This window comes from Moschus berezovskii, chromosome X (assembly GCF_049115385.1).
Source record: "Moschus berezovskii isolate FMDL1 chromosome X, NW_MosBer_1.0, whole genome shotgun sequence".
NCBI lineage: Eukaryota > Metazoa > Chordata > Mammalia > Artiodactyla > Moschidae > Moschus > Moschus berezovskii.
In genome coordinates, this window is record NC_142488.1 from 86,987,905 (window position 1) to 87,002,788 (window position 14,884).

A 14,884-nucleotide genomic window follows, 5' to 3' on the forward strand; every position below is an offset into this window, starting at 1 on the left:
ATGGAGGTCTTGTTTTTGTATCCATTCAGCCAGCCTTTGTCTTTTGGTTGGGGCATTCAACCCATTTACGTTTAAGGTATTTATTGATAAGTATGATCCCATTGCCATTTTCTTTAATGCTTTGGGTTCGAGTTTATACACGCTTTCTGTGTTTTCTGTCTAGAGAAGATCCTTTAGCATTTGTTGGAGAGCTGGTTTGGTGATGCTGAATTCTCTCAGCTTTTGCTTGTTTGTAAAGCTTTTGATTTCTCCTTCATATTTCAATGAGGTCCTTGCTGGGTATAGTAATCTGGGCTGTAGTTTATTTTCTTTGATCACTTTAAGTATGTCTTGCCATTCCCTCCTGGCCTGAAGAGTTTCTGTTGAAAGATCAGTTGTTATCCTTATGGGAATCCCCTTGTGTGTTATTTGTTTCTTTTCCCTTGCTGCTTTTAATATTTGTTTTTTGTGTTTGATCTTTGTTAATTTGATTAATATGTGTCTTGGAGTATTTCGCCTTGGGTTTATCCTGTTGGGGACTCTCTGGGTTTCTTAGACTTGGGTGATTATTTCTTTCCCCATTTTAGGGAAGTTTCAACTATTATCTCCTCAAGTATTCTCTCAAGGTCTTTCTTTTTGTCTTCTTCTTCTGGGACTCCTATGATTTGAATGTTGGAGCGTTTAACATTGTCCCAGAGGTCTCTAATATTGTCCTCATTTCTTTTAATTAGTTTTTCTTTTTTCCTCTCTGTTTCATTTATTTCTACAATTCTACCTTCTAGCTCGCTTATCCTGTCTTATGCCTCTGTTATTCGACTGTTTGTTCCCTCCAGAGTGCTTCTGATCTCATCTATTGCATTATTCATTGTATATTGACTCTTTTTTATTTCCTCTAATTCCTTATTAAACGTTTCTTCCATCTTCTCAATCCTTTTCTCCAGGTTATTTATTTGTAACTCCATTTTGCTTTCAAGATTTTGGATCTTTTTCAAAACCAAAATTCGAAATTCTTTATCAGGTAGATTCCCTATGTCTTCCTCTTTTGTTTGTGTTGGTGGGCATTTATCTTGTTCCTTTACTTGCTGGGTATTTCTCTGCCTCTTCATCTTGCTTATAGCTTTGCATGGGGTTGCCTTTCCCTCTTCTGGCCGTTTGTGGAGTTCTCTCTATCATGTAGTTTCCTCGCTGTGTGTGGGGTTGGACGGGTAACTTGTCAAGGTTCTCTGGTTAGGGAAGCTTGTGTCGGTGTTCTGGTGGGTGGAGCTGGATTTCTTCTCTCTGGAGTGCAATGTAGTGTCCAGTAATGAGTTATGAGATGTCAGTGGATTTGGAGTGACTTTGGGAAACCTGTATATTGAAACTCAGAGCTATTTTCCTGTGTTGCTGGAGAATTTGCATGATATGTCTTGCTCTGGAACTTGTTGACCCTTGGGTGGTGCTTGGTTTTAGTGTAAGTATGGAGGAGTTTGATAAGCTCCTATCGAATAATGTTCCCTGTAGTCAGGAGTTCTCTGTTGTTCTCAGGATTCAGGCTTAAGCCTCTTGCCTCTGGTTTTTGTTCTTTTTCTTGGAGTAGTCTCTAGACTTCTCTATCTTTCATTTCCAAGGTGGTTCCCTCTGTTTTAACTTCTGTTTGCTGGTCTCTTCAGTGTCTAATTTCTGCCCTGATACTAGGGGGCGGGTGGACACTTCTTAAGGCTCAGTTGTTCAGTCCTGTTCTGGGAAGGGAGGAACGCTGCAAACAAATATCTCTGGAGTCTGTGGGGAGTGCTCGCAGCATCTCAGCCATACTGGGTTTTCTCCCACTCACAACGCGGGTGTTGTCCCAGTCTACACTGCACAAGCTCTAGGTTGCTCTGCCAGGAGCTCTCTGAGGCCGGCGCTGGGTTGTATGCACTTCCCAGGTCTAAGCCTCTCAATTTCAGTTTCTCATGTACTCCACAAACGGGTAGACTTGGCTTGGTCTGCCTTTTGTGCTTTCCCCGGTCCGAGCAGCTCAGGTGACCAGGTGTTTGGCGAGAGCGGTCGCTGTGACTTATCGCCTCCCTAGTCCCTGCCACTCGGTTTTCTGGGTGTACAACCAGCGCACTTTCTCAGGCAGATATTGACTGGCCCAAGCCCAAGAAGTCTTGATTAGCAACAAGCCTGCCTGCACTTCGTATCGGATGCCTTTCTGGGGCCACAGTTGCCCCCTCCGGCTCTGGCTGCCCTCCCTGCCTGTCTTGGCAGGAGATGGGGGATGGGCCGACCGCAGCCTGCTTGCTCTGCTCAGCTCTTTGTTCTGTGAGTGGGGCTGGCAGAGTCTTAGGTTAGAGCTTTCCGCCTTTTCATGTGGAAGCTATCCCAGTCTGGTTTGCTATCCCCTGTTAGATCTCTCAGATTGTTCTCAAGGCATTCAAGCCATGTCCACTCTCTAAGCAGTTCAGCCGGCTCCTCCCTGCCCAGCCCCCACTTGCTAATGGCGTATGCAGGTGTCTGCACTGATTCTCCGCTGGGAGTTACCGTTTGGCAGGTAATCTGTGGGTTTTAATTATTTCTTTTTCCTCCCGGTTTTTTGTCCCTCTGAGGTTTCAAGGCTCGCCACATACTAGCCAGTGAGAGTGTTTCCTGGTGTTTGGAAACTTCTCTCCTTTTAAAGCCTCCCTTCCTGGGACGGAGCTCCATTCTTACCTCTTTTGTCTCTCTTTTTATCTTTTATGTTTTTTCCTACCTCCTTTAAAAGACAATGGGCTTCTTTTCTGGGTGCCTAATGTCCTCTGCTGGCATTCAGAAGTTGTTTTGTGGACTTTACTCCACGTTCAAATGCTCTTTTGATGAATTTGTGGGGGAGAGAGTGTTCTCGCTGTCCTATTCCTCCACCATCTTCCAGGTATCCAAGATATCATTTTCTTAACTTTCTTCATGCCTTCCTTTGGTTCTCTGAGCTTTTTAAAAACCGTTTAAAAGACATTGTCTAGTATGTCCATAATCTGCTGTTTATTTAAGACAGTTTCTGTTGGTTTACCTTTTATTTGTTTTGAATAGGCCATACATTTTTGTTTCTTGGCTCAGTTGGTTAAGAATCCACCTGCAATGCAGAAGACCCTGGTTCAATTCTGGGTCAGGAAGATCCGCTGGAGAAGGGATAGACTATCCACTCCAGTATTCTTGGGCTTCCCTTGTGGCTCAGCTGGTAAAGAATCTGCCTGTAAAAGGCAGAAGACCTGGATTCCATCCCTGGGTTGGGAAGATCCCCTGGAGAAGGGAAAAGCTACCCACTCCAGTATTCTGGCCTGGAGAATTCCATGGACTGTATAGTTCATGGGGTCAGAAAGAGTCAGACACAACTGAATGCTTTCACTTCATTGTGATTTTTTGAAGACTGTACATTTGTATCTAATGAAGTGATAACTCTTGGAAATTAGGTTCACTTACTACAAGGGTTTTCTTTTTTGATTGTGTAGATTGTCTTTGTACTAAAGATTAGCTTGAGATGGAAACTTAAGAATTTCTCTAATACTTTCTGATTCTGCATCTTTCCCTTGGTATATGCAATGACTTTCTAGTTTCCTCTGTATGTGAAGTTGCTGTTGAATGCCTTATTCTTTAATGTCTGGTTCTCAAAGGGAGAAAAAGAAAACAATTAAGGGGAAAAGAAATCACTGACTCTTTAAATTCCTTAGAAGTCCCTTCACCTGGAGGAGTAGGGACTTGCAACACTGAGTAGTGTGTAAAGATGACTGTATACCTGTGTCTGCACCTCCATTATCTGTCAACATCAGTGATCAGAACACAAATCCCAAATATTTGAAGGACAGGGTCCATATTGTCCACACTGCTTCCCACAGGCTGTGTGAGAGTTGTTCTAGGGAGATGCACAGTTGCCTTCCACAGGACTGCAGGTGGGGATGGGTAGTGGCTGCTGAGCTAAGAATTGAAATTGACTAAAATTAACCATAATGTACCATGCAAGCCTTCTCTTGAAAGTTGGATCCTTCAACAGACTTCAGAATTCCAAAATAGCTACATGAGACAGATTCCAGAGTTCCAAAATAGTTTCACCAGACAGATTCTTCCAGTGTAATTGTTGTCTGGTGGGGAGACAGATTCTGGTGCTTCCTATTCTGCCATCTTCCCAGAATCCCTCCAATTCATTAAATTCTATTTTAGTCTCTTGCTAGTTTCTCTAAATCTTTCTTTCTCTTTCAAAAATGTCTTGTCTATGTATACCTCCCTAGTCATTGACCTTTTGTGCATCATTTCACTTATAGACTTTAAGGTAGCTAGGAAAGTATCATAAATATAGCATCTTCTGAGTTACTGGTGTTCAATAAAGAAATACTTACAGTAGATAACCATCCTAACAGAGAAAATTATAACCAAGCATATCTTGCTTCAGGTAAATTCTGACCACATACTTTTTTATTACAAAGGACGATGCCAGAAACAGAAAGAAATAGATTGACTCTCATCTCACATGTAGAATTTATTTCACTGGCAATGAAGAAAACAGAATGAATTAAAATCTGGGGTACAGGTGGCACATTTTCTTCTTTACTGCCTCTGTCTGTCATCTCTACCCAAAGAGTAAAACGTCATTAACCCAACTCCATTAGTTTGGAATCTGCAATAATCTCCACTTGACCAAACTAAATGTATGTCTCTACTATGGACATATACACAGTGTGCTCCATAAACAGATAAATGAGAAGATTAAAAGGATTCCTACTTTTGCTGAATCTTTTGTGTACAATGAATGTCCTAATCACAAATGATTTTCTACTCACTAAAGTCATTATAGAATTCTGTTAAGACTTGAAGCCAAATTCTCTCTACTTCTCGTCTGAGGTAATTAAACTGCTTTTATTAACTCAGCCTGGGCTTTCCCTCCAAAGAACTGATGAATTAGTCTATCCAGACCAATTTGAATGAATTTGACTATGTGGACATGTGTGCATACACTATCCCATATGGCCAAATGATAAACTCATTTGTCAGGGTTTAGCCAGATTTTTTTTTTTCCCTCTCCAATAGCGTTTCAAAAGATAAAAATATTTATTATTCTACTACTTTCACAATGCAGGGCTGTTTCTATACATGAGGTTTTAAACACACTTTGTTTATTACAGGCTATGAATGAACTCTATACCATAGGACTCCCTAATGAGAAGTTGGTTACACCAGTCTGGGTCTGGTGGGCCAGGGCAACATGGTCTGCTCGTCTGTAATAGAAAGTCAAACAGGTCATCTCATAGCCATCAAACACATGTAGAGCTGCCTTACTGGTTTATGCTCCTATGTCTTTTAGAATATAAAAACATTTCTTACTTTATGAAAACAGTGTTCTTTCTTATATAATCATTTAATTTACATATAAAGGCTACACTTAGCAAAAATATATGAACCAAAATTGCAACAAAATTCTGAAACCATATACTACCTTTTCAGAATGTACTTTCTTTCTTCCTCTCTCTTGAAAAGCTTCATTGCTTTTAGGACAGAAGATATTACTTCAGAACTCAAGATTTAAAGCATTTTTTTGGCCCATAATAAGAATAATGAAGCTTTGTATTGTAAAAAAAAAAAAAAGACTGCAAATAAATTTAGCAATAATTTCAACAACTCATAAGTAGTTCAATTTCTACAGTTAGAAATATAAGTCTCATGATGTTTAGGTGCTATCAAAAATATCCACTATTTTTTTACTGATCCCTAACATTCAGAAAACAAAGATCATGGCATCTGGTCCCATCACTTCATGGGAAATAGATGGAAAAACAGTGGAAACAGTGTCAGACTTTATTTTTTTGGTCTCCAAAATCACTGCAGATGCTGATTGCAGCCATGAAATTAAAAGACGCTTACTTCATGGAAGGAAAGTTATGACCAACCTTGATAGTATATTAAAAAGCAGAGACATTACTTTGCCAACAAAGATCCGTCTAGTAAAGGCTATGGTTTTTCCCCTGGTCATGTATGGATGTGAGAGTTGGACTGTGAAGAAAGCTGATCGCCTAAGAATTGATGCTTTTGAACTGTGGTGCTGGAGAAGACTCTTGAGAGTCCCTTGGACTGCAAGGAGATCCAACCGGTCCATTCTAGGGGAGATCAATCCTGGGTGTTCATTGGAAGTACTGATGCTAAAGCTGAAACTGCAATACTTTGGCCACCTCATGCGATGAGTTGACTCACTGGAAAAGACTCTGATGCTGGGAAAGGTTGGGGGCGGGAGAGAAGGGGACGACAGAGAATGAGATGGCTGGATGGCATCACCGACTCTGTGGACATAAGTTTGAGTGACCTCCGCGAGTTGGTGATGGACAGGGAGGCCTGGCGTGCTGTGATTCATGGGGTCGCGGAGAGTCGGACATGACTGAGCGACTGAACTGAACTGAACTAACACAGCAGTGATGTTTAGCTGCAATTATGTTAGATAAAGATTCACTAAAGATAATTATGTAGCCAATTATCCCTTAAGTCAAGTATGTAAACACAAAAGTGAGAAGGAGAGATTGAAGAATAATTTTTCTCCTTTTCTGAAGTTTAGGCAAAATGCTAACTTTATTGAGGTTGAAACTAGGGTTATGTATGAGAAAAAACTGGAAAATCAGAGTAGGCAGGCCCTTCTGGATAAGGCAGTGTTCACGTAGATGAATTGCGACCAAAGACTGTAAGGCCTGAAAGCCTGTAGCTGTCTGCTATGGATGCAAGATTTCTCAGAGTTCGAGGAAAGAAATGATAAAGTTATCTGATAGAACTAGAGTTTCTCCTGCTTATAGGTATTGTTCAATAATTTTCTTACTGAAAGTTGAATGTTACCAGGAGGAAATCGAATTTTTCAAATCTAATCTTTTTTGTTTTGGTTTCTTGCAGAAATGCTTTCTGATATAGGAAAGATGGAAGAATAGCCCCTAAAAATAAAATCATTTTGTTTGGCTTAAAATTGAGTCAAATTAACTGTTTTTCCATGAAGGATTTTTAAATTTCCTGATTTTATACTTAGAGCTTGATTTTCTTTGTTGTTGTTTTATTTTAAGGTACTTTCAATAAATCTCAGAACATTATTTTACTTAAGAACTTTCCAGTCTCAGAATAGAGGGAAAAAAAAAACAATTTTAAGGGACCAAATTTGAATTTCCAATATGGCCTGAAAAGATGAGAAAGCTTATGTGGATGACTAACCATTCAGTTCAGTTCAGTTCAGTCGCTCAGTCGTGTCCGACTTTCCGCGACCCCATGAATCACAGTACGCCAGGCCTCCCTGTCCATCATCAACTCCCGGAGTTCACTCAAACTCATGTCCACAGAGTCGGTGATGCCATCCAGCCATCTCATTCTCGGTCATCCCCTTCTCCTCCCGCCCCCAACCTTTCCCAGCACCAGAGTCTTTTCCAGTGAGTCAACTCGTCGCATGAGGTGGCCAAAGTATTGCAGTTTCAGCTTTAGCATCAGTCCTTCCAATGAACACCCAGGATTGATCTCCTTTAGAATGGACGGGTTGGATCTCCTTGCAGTCCAAGGGACTCTCAAGATTCTTCTCCAGCACCACAGTTCAAAAGCATCCATTCTTTGGCGCTCAGCTTTCCTCACATTCCAACTCTCACACCCATACATGACCACGGGAAAAACCATAGCCTTGACTAGACGGACCTTTGTTGGTAAAATAATGTCTCTGCTTTTTAATATACTATCAAGGTTGGTCATAACCATTACTTACATTAAGGCCTCAGGTAACTGAGGGTAAGAGAAGTTAAGTAAGTGTTCCAATATTACAGGGATGGAAGGTGTGGAGATAGCTTCAGTTGAGTGCAGAATTTATCAGAGCTTGCATTTTGCATATTTTTGAAATAACACTGCAGGCAGTATTATGACTGAACATTCATATTCCATGGTTAATAAATTCTACTTGATTCTTAACAAACTCCTTCAGAGCTACCCATTCCTCTCTATTCTCGAAGCTAGCTTCCCTTTTGCTGCTGCTGCTAAGTCGCTTCAGTCATGTCCGACTCTGCGACCCCATAGATGGCAGCCCACCAGTCTCCCCCGTCCCTGGGATTCTCCAGGCAAGAATACTGGAGTGGGTTGACGTTTCCTTCTCCAATGCATGAAAGTGAAAAGTGAAAGTGGAGTCACTCAGTCGTGTCTGACTCTTGAGACCCCATAGACTGTAGACTACTAGGCTCCTCCGTCCATGGGATTTTCCAGGCAACAGTAGTGGAGTGGGTTGCCATTGCCTTCTCCTGCTAACATCCCTGGATTGTAATTATTACAGTTATAGCAGGTGTTCTCTCTTCTAGTCTGTCTTTCATATTTAAAGTCTATATCTATTGGGAAATGAAAACAATCTGTCTCAAACTTTATTTTCATGATCCCAACCTGTTGTTTCTTTATTTTAATAGTAACACAGTTTACTAGTTTCGTATAAAGAGTATGTCCATATATCCCAGTTTCCCAAGACAGCCATGATTTACATAGGTCATTCTGGAATAATTAGTGTTATCTTTCACTCTTCAAAATGTCCAGTTTGGGATAATAAATTATTATTTATCTACATATAATTTATTACTTCCAGATACCTCATTTCATTTCTCTCAGCCACATTCCTCTGCCTCCTACAACCTAATCTACTTATTATCCATTTATACAAAAGGTGACATCATATAATTTAACATTGTCTTTGTATACTAACTGCTTTTATTCTCATTCCATTATAAAGAATTCATTCATTCAACAAATATTTGGTGGATACCTGTTCTGTTTCCTGCACTGTTCTAAGAGGTGGAGTTACAGGAACGATGGAGTTTCTACGTGAAGAATCTCTTCGGCACTCAAGTAATAGAGAACAAACCTGACTTCATATTAGATATGTTCCTTTTGCTTTAACCTTTGTGCTTTGTTGTCTGTGCTTTGTACTTTTTTTTAAAAGAATGTCACCTATAGCCTGAAATGTAGAGGATGGCCTATTCTTAAGGTTCTGACCTTTAAGAGTCCATTTATATTGAGATAAATAGTTGCAGAACAGAGAATAACATTTGTCTTGTTGGAGATTTACAGGAACATTTTGACCTGACCCATGTGGACAGCTGCAAGAACAAAGGATTCCTACACCAAGATGTTTGCAACAACTAACCACATCCCTCCCTCACCTGGCCTTTAAAAGTGCTTTTCAGAAGCCCTTCAAGGAGTGCAGGACTGTGGGGGCATGAGCCACCCATCTCCCTTCATGGCCCTGCAATAACTTTGCTCCAGACTCCAACATCTTAATATCATTTGGCCTCACTGTGTGTCAGGCACACGAACCTGCATTTGGTAACTCTCAAGTGTGTGGTGAAGGCTAAGGTATTTGCTCATATATTTACTCTCTTTGCTCATTGTTTTCTTTCTGGTCTCCCACCATGCTGAAAAATAAATGAGGAAAAATTAAAATGTGATCCTTTCCATGTCTCAGTTCTCCTCCCCGACACACAGACAGGATCTGACAACTAGTGATTTGAAAATGCTGCCTAGAATGGCAATGGGAGTGTCTAAATGGGGAGCTCTAAGCTGCTACTGGAAGAGGTCAGTCTTCATTCCAATCCCAAAGAAAGGCAATGCCAAAGAATGCTCAAACTACCGCACAATTGCACTCATCTCACATGCTAGTAAAGTCATGCTCAAAATTCTCCAATCCAGGCTTCAGCAGTATGTAAACCGTGAACTCCCAGATGTTCAAGCAGGTTTTAGAAAAGGCAGAGGCACCAGAGATCAAATTGCCAACATCCGCTGGATCATGGAGAAAGCAAGAGAGTTTCAGAAAAACATCTATTTCTGCTTTATTGACTATGCCAAAACCTTTGACTGTGTCGATCACAATAAACTGTGGAACATTCTGAAAGAGATGGGAATCCCAGACCACCTGACCTGCCTCTTGAGAAACCTGTATGCAGGTCAGGAAGCAACTGTTAGAACTGGACATGGAACAACAGACTGGTTCCAAATAGGAAAAGGTGTACGTCAAGGTTGTATATTGTCACCTTGCTTATTTAACTTATATGCAGAATACATCATGAGGAACGCTGGGCTGGAAGAAGCACAAGCTGGAATCAAGATTGCCGGGAGAAATATCAATAACCTCAGATATGCAGATGACACTACCCTTATGGCAGAAAGTGAAGAGGAACTCAAAAGCCTCTTGATGAAAGTGAAAGAGGAGAGTGAAAAGGTTGGCTTGAAGCTCAACATTCAGAAAACAAAGATCATGGCATCTGGTCCCATCACTTCATGGGAAATAGATGGAAAAACTGTGGAAACAGTGTCAGACTTTGTTTTTTTGGGCTCCAAAATCACTGCAGATGCTGATTGCAGCCATGAAATTAAAAGACGCTTGCTCCTTGGAAGGAAAGTTATGACCAACCTTGATAGTATATTAAAAAGCAGAGACATTACTTTGCCAACCAAGGTCCGTCTAGTCAAGGCAATGGTTTTTCCCGTGGTCATGTATGGATGTGAGAGTTGGACTGTGAAGAAGGCTGATCGCCGAAGAATCGATGCTTTTGAACTGTGGTGTTGGAGAAGACTCTTGAGAGTCCCTTATACTGCAAGGAGATCCAACCAGTCCATTCTAGAGGAGATCAATCCTGGATGTTCATTGGAGGGACTGATGCTAAAGCTGAAACTGCAATACTTTGGCCACCTCATGCGACGAGTTGACTCACTGGAAAAGACTCTGATGCTGGGAAAGGTTGGGGGCGGGAGGAGAAGGGGACGACGGAGAATGAGATGGCTGGATGGCATCACCGACTCTGTGGACATGAGTTTGAGTGAACTCCGGGAGTTGGTGATGGACAGGGAGGCCTGGCGTGCTGTGATTCATGGGGTCGCGGAGAGTCGGACACGACTGAGCGACTGAACTGAACTGAACTGAAGCTGCTAGCAATTGTATCAGTGGGAGCCTGTGTCCCGAAGACTGCATTACAAAAGTATGATCCTCTTGTTGGAGTTCAAAGGAAGCAATGTATATACATGGTTGTCACAAACACTATGCATTGGAACATTATGAATCTAGTGAAAGCATCATGCCTGACCCTGCCCACTCTCCATATCCCCAATGTTTTAAGAATAAAAATAAAAGGAAATTATTTGACTAAATAAAAAATAAGAAGCACTATGAAATCTAAATTCGAAAAGAAATCTTTGCAACTCAAAACTTTGCAATTTTGGATCAGCACTGTCATAGTAGATGGCTGTGAGTTGAGATGCAAAATGCCATAAACATCAGTGGAGATTGCACATTCCTTGTTGTTTATTTAATTTCACCCCTATACAAGCATTTAAAAGGAAAAGGGTGAAACAAGAGAAACTAGGGAGTTATAAGGGATATATTTATTCATGCTCTGTAATTTTGCTAGTTGTGTCATACATTGTTATTTCCTTGTTTCAACTTCAGACTCTTCAAGGGCATGAACTATGTTTTCTAGTTTGTTGGCTGTCATGTGTTCTAATGATGGCCCACTATCTGACATGCACTTCACTTTGCTAGGTTATAGGACACAGCAGTGAATAAATTAAAAAAAAATCCTGCCATCATTATTGATCACAGCATTCATATAGTGTACATGGCAATGAAAAATGCTCTTGAATCTAAGACTCCAGACAAGGAATGATGATGCTTGCACAAGAAGGAAAGTGGGCTTTTTTTTTTTTTTCTGTCATCAGTTACTTATATTTCTTTCTGAGATTGCACTGATGTTTAATTTAAACGATTATTTACTCTCCTATTTGACCATCCCTCGAACGTTCTTCAGCAAAATGTGAACCGTGAACAACCAGATGTTCAAGTAGGTTTTAGAAAAGGCAGAGACACCAGAGATCAAATTGCCAACATCCGCTGGATCATGCAAAAAGCAAGAGAGTTCCAGAAAAACATCTATTTCTGCTTCATTGACTATACCAAAGCCTTTGACTGTGTGGATCACAATAAACCGTGAAAAATTCTGAAAGAGATGGGAATCCCAGAACACCTGATCTGCCTCTTGAGAAACCTGTATGCAGGTCAGGGGGCAATAGTCAGAACTGGACATGGAACAGACTGGTTCCAAATAGGAAAAGGAGTATGTCAAGGCTGAATATTGTCACCTTGCTTATTTAACTTATATGCAGAGTACATCATGAGGAACACTGGGCTGGAAGAAGCACAAGCTGGAATCAAGATTGCTGGGAGAAATATCAATAACCTCAGATATGCAGATGACACCACCCTTATGGTAGAAAGTGGAGAGGAACTCAAAAGCCTCTTGATGAAAGCGAAAGAGGAGAGTGAAAAGGTTGGCTTGAAGCTCAACATTCAGAAAACAAAGATCATGGCATCTGGTCCCATCACTTCATGGGAAATAGATGGAAAAACAGTGGAAACAGTGTCAGACTTTATTTTTTTGGGCTCCAAAATCACTGCGGATGCTGATTGCAGCCATGAAATTAGAAGATGCTTACTCCTTGGAAGGAAAGTTATGACCAACCTAGATAGCATATTAAAAAGCAGAGACATTACTTTGCCAACAAAGTTCCGTCTAGTCAAGGCTATTGTTTTTCCCGTGGTCATGTATGGATGTGAGAGTTGGACTGTGAAGAAAGCTGATCGCCGAAGAATTGATGCTTTTGAACTGTGGTGCTGGAGAAGACTCTTGAGAGTCCCTTGAACTGCAAGGAGATTCAACCAGTCCATTGTAATGGAGATCAATCCTGGATGTTCATTGGAAAGACTGATGCTAAAGCTGAAACTGCATTACTTTGGCCACCTCCTGAGACGAGTTGACTCACTGGAAAAGACTCTGATGCTGGGAAAGGTTGGGGGCGGGAGGAGAAGGGGACGACAGAGAATGAGATGGCTGGGTGGCATCACCGACTCTGTGGACATGAGTTTGAGTGAACTCCGGGAGTTGGTGATTGACAGGGAGGCCTGGTGTGCTGTGATTCATGGGGTCGCAGAGAGTCGGACATGACTGAGCGACTGAACTGAACTGAACTAACGTTCTTAACTTCTCAGCAATGTTTTACATGAACTGGTAAACGGTTTTATATGTAGAGTGTGGCTGTTGTTGTTAAGTTGTTAAGTCATGTCTGACTCTTTTTGAACATGACCTGTAGCACTCTAGGCTTTTCTTTTTTTGGGATTTCCCTGGCAAGAATACTGGAGTGGGTTGCAATTTCTTTCTCCAGGGATCAAACCCATGTCTCCTGCTTGGCAGGTAGATTCTTTACCTCTGAGCCACCTTTAGGTTAATTCTAATTCAATTTTCCTATCTAAAATAATGGCTTCCCAGATGGCTCAGTGGTAAAGAATCCACCTGCCAATGCAGGAGACACAATTTCGACCCCTGTGTCAGGAAGATTCCCTGGAAGTGGAAATGGTAACCCACTCCAGTATTCTTGCTTGGAAAATCCCATGGACAGAGGAGCCTGATGGGCTACAATAGGGTAGCCCATAGGGTCACAAAGAGCTGGACACAACTGGGTGACTGAGCACACACACACATCTAAAATAATATTAAGTAAGACGGTAGAAAGGAAGAGGGTGTATCTGGGAAGAAAGGTAATACTTATTATTGAATTTTTCAAGCTCTATGCTAAGCACTTTACTTATGTCAGTGAACTAGAGATTTTCTAGTTGAAGACAGAGATTGTCAAGCTTGAAGAAATCGCAACCACTTCTTTCAGAGTCTAAGGCAACAAAAATAAGATAACTCTTAAAGCAAATTTGACTGAATGTGTGTTAATGTGTCTTTGAAACCTCACTTAGTATTTCACAGTGAGTATAATTTTGAAGTATGGAGTCCATTTGAAAGTGGGGACTTCTGAGAAAACGGATTATTTAAAATGTTATTACAAATGTGGTATATTAACGACGAAATTCTGATTAACCTTCATCTTGAACAATAAAAGTACTCAGAACAGTAACTACAGATTCTTTTTAAATTGTTAGAATGAATTGGAAATGCAATGCTTCATTGGAAGTGGCTTGAGGCAATAACTGTCTCATATGGTCAACTAATTAATTTTTTAGAGAAATACGGAAAATAGGTAGGAGGCATTCAAGAAAATAAAGTCTCAGATTGTAAAGTTCTATGCATTTCACTAATGTTCACTTTACATAAGCAAGCCATGTCACCTTCCTAAGTAGTCTCACTCCCTCTCATTACTGCATTCTGTGTTCAACATCTCCTTCACTGTTAAGTGCCCAGAGGTCTCCTCTCTCCCAGTTATTGTAATATTTAGCTCTGTGTCCCTAAGTCTTAGGCCAGGAGTGGCAAAATGAAAGCCTACAGAGGCTTGGTAAATACCATAATGAAGTCACACCTGGTGTAAGAGACTCTGCGATGGTTGAGACAGTGGTAAAATGAAACACATGCCCTTTTTTTAAAGAGGCAGCTACTGTGTCACTCCAGGTATTTGTTGCCAGGCAAGAATATTGGCCCAGTGCTTCTGGATTTGATTTTTCAAGGAATCTAAAATCCAGAATTTTGTGTGAATTCTCCTAATGTTTAAATCTTAGTCACTTTTCCACCACTACTCTAGATAACATATAGATCTTCCCAAGTGGCACTGGTGGTAAATAATCTGCCTGCCAATTGGACAACTGAGTGACTGAACACTCTAGATAACAACTTCCATCTACTTTACTCCTCACCTCATCCCTACTCAGCCAAACAAATACAAAACTACCTATTGTACCTGTTCCATGTTTCCTTTTTTCAGACTCCGCTAGGTAATTCCAGCCATTAACTTTTATTAACGTGTTTACCATTGTCATTGTTTTAATATAACTTCAAAACTATGTCTGCAGTTAAACTGGGACCAATGCTTTACTTAGGAAGGAATTGATACCTAATGGTAGGTGGCCATTAGGATAGATAGCTGTTTTGAAGAAGAGAGGATTATGGGTCCTCTAAAA